The following is a 7,131-nucleotide window of genomic DNA, read 5'->3' on the forward strand; positions in this document are numbered from 1 at the left end:
TATTAGGCCATTAAATGTTACACAAATTGTATGGTAAGATGGCACCATTGCTCCATTCTCCTCACAACTATGTCACTATTTGTTTAGGGCTAAGCTTCATTGTTGTGGTGGCACTTGAAGCTATCTCCCTACTCAGACCTTGTGGTTTGTTTGGCTGGTTCTCTTGACTTGAGTCACTAGATATATCCATGTTATTCTCAAAGTCCATTGCATCGATGCAACAATCATTCAGTTTTTTGTGTTTCTTTACATACAAGTGAGAATGAAATGTTTGTTTCATATGCCTGGTAAAAGGATTCAGACCAATATTTTTTACTTGGCTTTTCATCTTCTAGACATCTCACAACATATTGCTCTAGCATATCCACACAGTCCCTCACTAACTCGTCTTCTCTCTATTTAAAAGCATTAAAATGAGTGGTTGTACTATGCATTGGTCCTATCTTATAAAAGTCGGCAATAAAGTCCTTCTATACATTTTGGAGAGTTGTCCTCATTGATGGCTCCAAAGCCTAAAACCATGATCGTGATTTTTTCTTAAGAGTTAAGCCAAATCCCTTTATTGAGAGTCTAAAACTTGTTTAGCTCTCAGAACTTTCCTAAAAGAGGTGACATGGTCATTTAGATCCGTGGACCTGGCAGACGTTTTTACTAGCTTTATAGCTATGATGGCCTCACTGTTTAAGGGTACTCATCATCATGTCTTATGTCGTCCTCTATGTCTCTTATCCCAGGAAGATTTACTTTCCCATCCTGTGGCTTGGTTGGCTCTCCCATAGCCTTAATGCCACCTCTTTCTTCCGTACTCATACCTCTCATGTTAGGCATATGGGTATGCCCAAGCTAGGAGGCTTGGTCCTTGTGAAAGTCACAACTTTTGTGCTCTTGTCTCTCCATAGAACACTCCGTTGTCCGGGACTGAGAAAAAGTGTCTTAGGTCAACTGGATCGAGCCTAACATACTCTTTCGCTCTTGTGTCATAGTATTGACATGATAGATCTAACCTTCCTCTATGGACATACAAGTCATTATCTAAAGGATGTTCTATGTGGGCAGTTTCAAGGATTGTATAATAGTTGCATTTAACTTCTTTGTGCAACCCTTTTTGTGGGTCTAACATTGTAAGCATATTCACTAAAATTGTTTCTTTAGATTCAATGTTGTGGTCGTGGATTCCTTTTCCAGATGATTCGCAATTCAAATACGTTTGGTACTTACCTCGCCTTCCTTGTTTCCAAGATGGTTTGTCCTTCCTTGCATGCCCTTTCTTGTGTCCAAGATGGTTTGTCCTTCATTGCATGCCCTAGTGAAACAACATCTCCCAGCTTGTTCGTATTCTCTAGATCTGAAGTGGTGATGTACAACTTTCCATCTTGTTCTATGTAATGGTCTCTTTGGTTGCTAACACATGCACTTGGGTATGATGGAGTTGGATGGTCTTTGAGTTTGATTAGGTACTTGTTCATAGAATCATGATAGATTTTAGCATCAAAGGTATTAACATCTACGTGACATCTACAAGCACTAGCTTGAAATTATATTCATTTCTTGATGCATGTGCATGTGGTCTGGATGTATCATGCATGTCTTGGAATGGATTATAACCCAAGTTAGGTTGTTTGGCAAAGCCTCTAGTAGACATCCTACTACCATTCAATGGTATGTCTTTGAGTGCAATGTTTGGTGGTTGCTTTCAATCTTTTTGTGCAATATGTATGCAAGCTATTAGTCATTGGATTCCTCCTTTCTATTATTATTTTTATTTCCCTTAATGGTGCATATGACCCCTCTTTGTTCTTTGTTCAAGTGTGGATGATGCAAAAGTTAGCATTTTTTGTCAATTTAGACCACCCTATATTCATGCTAAAATATGAAGGTAGTATGTTCACTTTTTGGGCATGCAATGAAACATAAATTGTAGAGGAACTTGCGCTCTTAAAAATGATAAAAAATTATTTTAATTCAGACACCCAAGCAAGGAGTTATGACCATTTTAGTGAAATTGAATTTGTTTGTTCAGACCATCAACAGTATTATACAAGTTGCTTTTATCTCTTATTTCTTATAACCATGACCTCCACTAGTACTACGAGAAGGCCTAGAAAGAAGGTGGAAGAGATTTTGCTACATAACACAAAAGATGAGCATGGACGTTGGGCACCTACAAGATTTGGCGTTGGATCTTGGTTTTACATGCAGCCATGCTCAAAGGGGCCTCATAGTTTGCGACAACAAGAAATCTGCTACACCGTTGGAAGGGGCGGCTACTAGATTTCAAGCAAAGTTTCAAGCTATAAGTATGATTTGAACAAGGTTTAGCAATAAGCTATTAATATTTTATAGTGCATTAATGGTTCTCTATTTCTTTGTGGTTTTTTGATGATTTGAATAGGGTTTCAAGTTGTAAGTATGATTTGAACAGGGTTTAGCAATAAGCTATTATTATTTTATATTGCATTAATGGTTCTCTATTTCTTTATGGTTTTGATGATTTGAACAGGGTTTCAAGCTGTAAGTATGATTTGAACACGGTTTAGCAATAAGCTATTATTATTTTATATTGCATTAATGGTTCTCTATAGGCTTTGTGGTTTTTGATTCTTAGATTTCTTCCCCTCTAACTATGTAGAAGAGCAATCACTCCAAAGCCTTTTCAATGCACTATACACATCCATTGGTGAGGTAATGTTTGCTTCCCAAAACCAGCTGAGCTTTCACAGATGTGTTCTTTTACCGCACGTGTCGGAGGCTAGGAACTTTCTAAACACTGTGTGTGAGCCACGAATGTCTGCAAGCACACAGCTAGACTATCCTAGCAAGCTCAAAGGGGCAATGGTGTGTCACTCACCGCTCAATGCTTTCTATTGTGAAGGAGCTGCAAAGAAGAAGGAGTCGCCACTGTCCCCGTTCTCAACCGCCGATGCCGCCGCAATGCTCTCTCTCTCTCTCTCTCTCTCTCTCTCTCTCTCTCTCTCTCTCTCTCTCTCTCTCTCTCTCTCTCTCTCTCTCTCTCTCTCTCTCAAGCATACACACACACTCACACACCCCTGAGTACACGATGGAGAAAAAGGTAGAGGCAGAGCAAGAGCACTTCTTTAGCATGCACCTCAAAGAATGAGGATTTTAGTTCAAAATGGGCCTTTTATATGAATTCGTCCCATTCACACATGGGCACCCACAGTGGCCAGTCATAGCAAAAATACTATAAAAATAAGATAAGTGGTACATGTCTCATCGACGATAACCTACGAACATATAGGACCGAAAAGCCCGGTCCATGGCTCAAATAAGTGATAAGGCATCCGACAAAGGTGATAGGGTGTCAGTAAGTGGTTAACATGTCCCCCTTCTTGATGTAGATTCCGTCCTTGGAAGCTAGTGAAGTAAAGCCCGTTCATCGAGGTGGAAGAGCATCTGAGTTTGTAGTCTTTAGCTTTCTTCAAACACTGTAGAATCAACCAAAAATGGCACGATAATTGCATTCAGATAGAACATCTATAATTAAAAAGCATATGCAGTGAATATGCATACAAATTGATTAGCAATAGAATATTAAACAATTTTTCAGTAGAAAACATTAAACTGTAATATAATCAAACACATAAGCACTTGTAAAGGTCCAAAACTAAACAAGTCTAGGGTCGCTAATTTATTGTCGAGAGACACTAGAGGTCAATTATTAATAACATCGGCAAGCTTCTCAATTCTCTCTGGTCAATTAAGCTATTTAATCGCGAGAGCAAAGTATTTCATGTCTGAGGATTGACTAGAGGCTATACCTAGAAGACCTTATAGTTAAGATATGATAAAAAGAATTGCATATGAAATCATTGCCTGAATTATTCCCTTTGTTTGACCCCCCAAAGTGTTTTGCACATTGATTCAATTTTTTTGTGTGTGCTTATTTTGTATGCCTTGGGCTTTTTCTTTTTGAGAAAAAGCACCCACACTAGGAACCTCTAGGGCTCTAGTACCATAGGCAATACATGTGAGTGAAGTACCAATTCAAGCTGGGATTTCTCTTTCAGCTTACGCTTTTACATGTTTGACACTTTTGTTTTTTGTTTGTTTGTTTTTCATTGGGCCTTTTAATTTTGTAACTTTGAGGGGTCATATTGACACTATTACCCTCCCCAGGATCATCACAATAGTAAACTCCTTTTATAATACTTAAGATAAAGATCAAGGGGGATTAAGCCCACTAAAAAGCACTAGTACATTACACACAATGCTTCTCGGTATTGAATTAAGAACCTAAGTAACTATTGACAATTAGGAAGTCATTTTTCATGGTATTAAGAGAAGATCTCTAATGTCTATCTTGGTCAAACTAGCTTTTAAAATTATCTCAAGGAAAGGATTCATTGAATTGAGTGGGAGTAATGGCAGAGGAAGGGAAGCTCAAGATCGAGAAGTTAAACGGCAAAAACTACTAACATTGGAAAATGTAGATTGAAGACTATCTCTACTAGAAGGACCTTATTTGCCACTAGGCGGTCTTGCAAAGAAACCCGTAACAATGGTAGATGAAGCATGGATTGTCCTTGACCGAAAGGCATTAGGAACAATCCGGCTAAGCTTGGCATCAACGGTGGCCTTCAACATTTTGGAGATGAAGACCACGGAGGACTTGATGAAGTCACTTGAAGGCCTCTACGAAAAACCATCGGCATCCAATAAGGTATTTCTCATGAAGCACTTGCTCAATCTAAAGATGGCAAAGGACGGTTCAATTGTAAACACCTAAATGGCTTTAACACCAACATAAGTCAACTTCAATTGGTGAAAATCAATTTCAATGATGAAGTTCGAGCTCTCCGTATACTATCGTCTCTAACGGACAGTTGGGACAACCTTGTAATGGTTGTAAGTAACTCTATCTCTGGCACAAATACTCTTAAGTTTGATGATGTTGTGGGTATTCTCCTAAGCGAGGAATGCAAAGGAGAAGCACATGTGAATCGTCAAGTGATGCATTGTTAGCGGAAACAAGTGGAAGGTCTAAGGAGAGGTACAAAAACCAAAAGGGTCGCGATCGTTCAAGGCGGAGCAAGTCACGTACAAAGACAGTTCTTGAATGTTGGAAATGCGGCAAGAAGGGCCAGGTCAAGAAGGATTGTTGATCTAAGAAGAAGGAGTCGGAGTCTCAAGACAACAAGCCAACATCGGAGGCCAATATGGTAGGTAAAGTAGAGCAAGATGTTGTAATTCTCTCATTAGACAATGTGTCTAATTCTTGGATAGTAGATTTTGGGTCTTCATTCCATGCGACACCGCACAAGCAACATTTCCAAGATTACACCAAAGGTAATTTTGGGTATGTATACTTGGGAGATGATGAAGCTTGTGAAATTATCGGCAAAGGTACAGTTTGTGTCACAACTGCTAACGGAAATGAATGGAAGCTTAAAGATGTTAGGCATTTTTCTTCTCTTCGTAAAAATTTGATCTCTACAGGACAATCGGATGATGAAGGTCACAACATTGCATTCGGAAGCAAACGTTGGAAAATCTCAAAGGGATCTTTGGTGGTTGCCAAAGGAGAAAATTTTGGTACACTTTACTTGAATATTATCAGCACACAATCTTCAACTTGTGCAATATCTATAGAAGTCGACAAGGCGGTATGGCACTATCGGCTTCAACATATGAGTGCCAAACGAATGTAAATCCTCCAATCAAAGAAGCTTTCTCTAGGTTTGAAAGAAGTGGACTTAAGGTTTTGTGAAGATTGTGTTTACAGTAAACAAAAGAGGGTACAATTTCAAAATTTAGGAAATGAAAAAAAAAACTTGAGTTGGTTCATTCTGATGTTTGGAATCCTGCAAGTACACCATCACTTGGCGGCTCATTGTACTATGTAACATTCATAGAGGATGCGGCTAGGAAAACATGGGTTTATGTAATGAGGATTAAATCCGATGTATTTTCCATATTTCAAAGGTAGAAAGCCTTTGTGGAAAATGAAACAGGTACCAAGGTTAAATGCTTCATATTCGACAATGGAGGCGAGTATTACAGCCAAGATTTTGAAGCTATTGCACTAGCAATGGCATTCGGAGGCAAAAGACAACCCCAAGAACAACTCAACAAAATGGCATTTCAAAAAGGATGAACAGACCAATCATAGAGCGAGCACGAAGCATGCGGCTACATGCAGGCTTACCGCTTGAGCTTTAAATGGAAGCAGTAATTAAGTACGCCTATGTACTTAATCAACTGATAACCCTCAACGGCATTGGATGGGGGAGTTTTAGAAGAGGCATGGACAAGTAAACCAGAGTATTATTCATTCCTCAAATAGTTTGTGTGCGAGGCTTTCATGCACATAGATAGAAGCCTAAGGTCAAAACTAGATGCAAAGTCCAAAAAGATGCACCTAATCGTAAGATGCATCTAATCTCTCTCTCTCTCTCTCTCTCTCTCTCTCTCTCTCTCTCTCTCTCTCTCTCTCTCTCTCTCTCTCTCTCGCAAGATGCACCTAATCTTGCTTTAAGAATTTTTTTATGTACCATTTTTTTCAAAGTAAGTGAAACCTACCAAGTTTTTTTAATATGGGGAACCTACCAAGTCTTTTATCAAGATTTGGTTCAAAGTTTAAAGCTTAAAGTAAAATTTAAAAATAATTATTTCCAAGATTAAAACTCTCTCTCTCTCTCTCTCCCCCCCCCCGGACTGGCCTAGATTAGTAATGACTATAATATCTTTGTGAGCTCAATATCAAATTATGTTTTTTATGCCATTAAAACTATACCACCTATGCAAAGCTTCCAAACAATTTCTTCAACCATCCAAGCCTCTCGCGCTTTCTTTTTCTTTTTCTTGAAGTATTTTTTTGTGCAATTTTTTATCTATGCTAAAAATGAACATATAGTATGGGGAAAACCTCTTTGTTTTCTAGTATAAGTATGATAAACCTATCTTGTTTAAGCGTAATGTTCAAACTAAGTAAGTATTTAATTGTATACCTGAGAGATTACATTTTTCTATACTACATTAACTTCATTACAAACTTGATGCCATTTGTTTTGTTTTTACTAAGCATGGGATTCAATGATTACCTTTAAAGGTTCATTGTGATTTGTCCAACATAAGGTTAATTTTCATTGAATAGCTACAATACGTAAAATG

Source organism: Adiantum capillus-veneris, chromosome 6, assembly GCF_014529385.1.
Source record: "Adiantum capillus-veneris isolate H3 chromosome 6, ASM1452938v2, whole genome shotgun sequence".
In the NCBI taxonomy this organism is placed as follows: Eukaryota; Viridiplantae; Streptophyta; class Polypodiopsida; order Polypodiales; family Pteridaceae; genus Adiantum; species Adiantum capillus-veneris.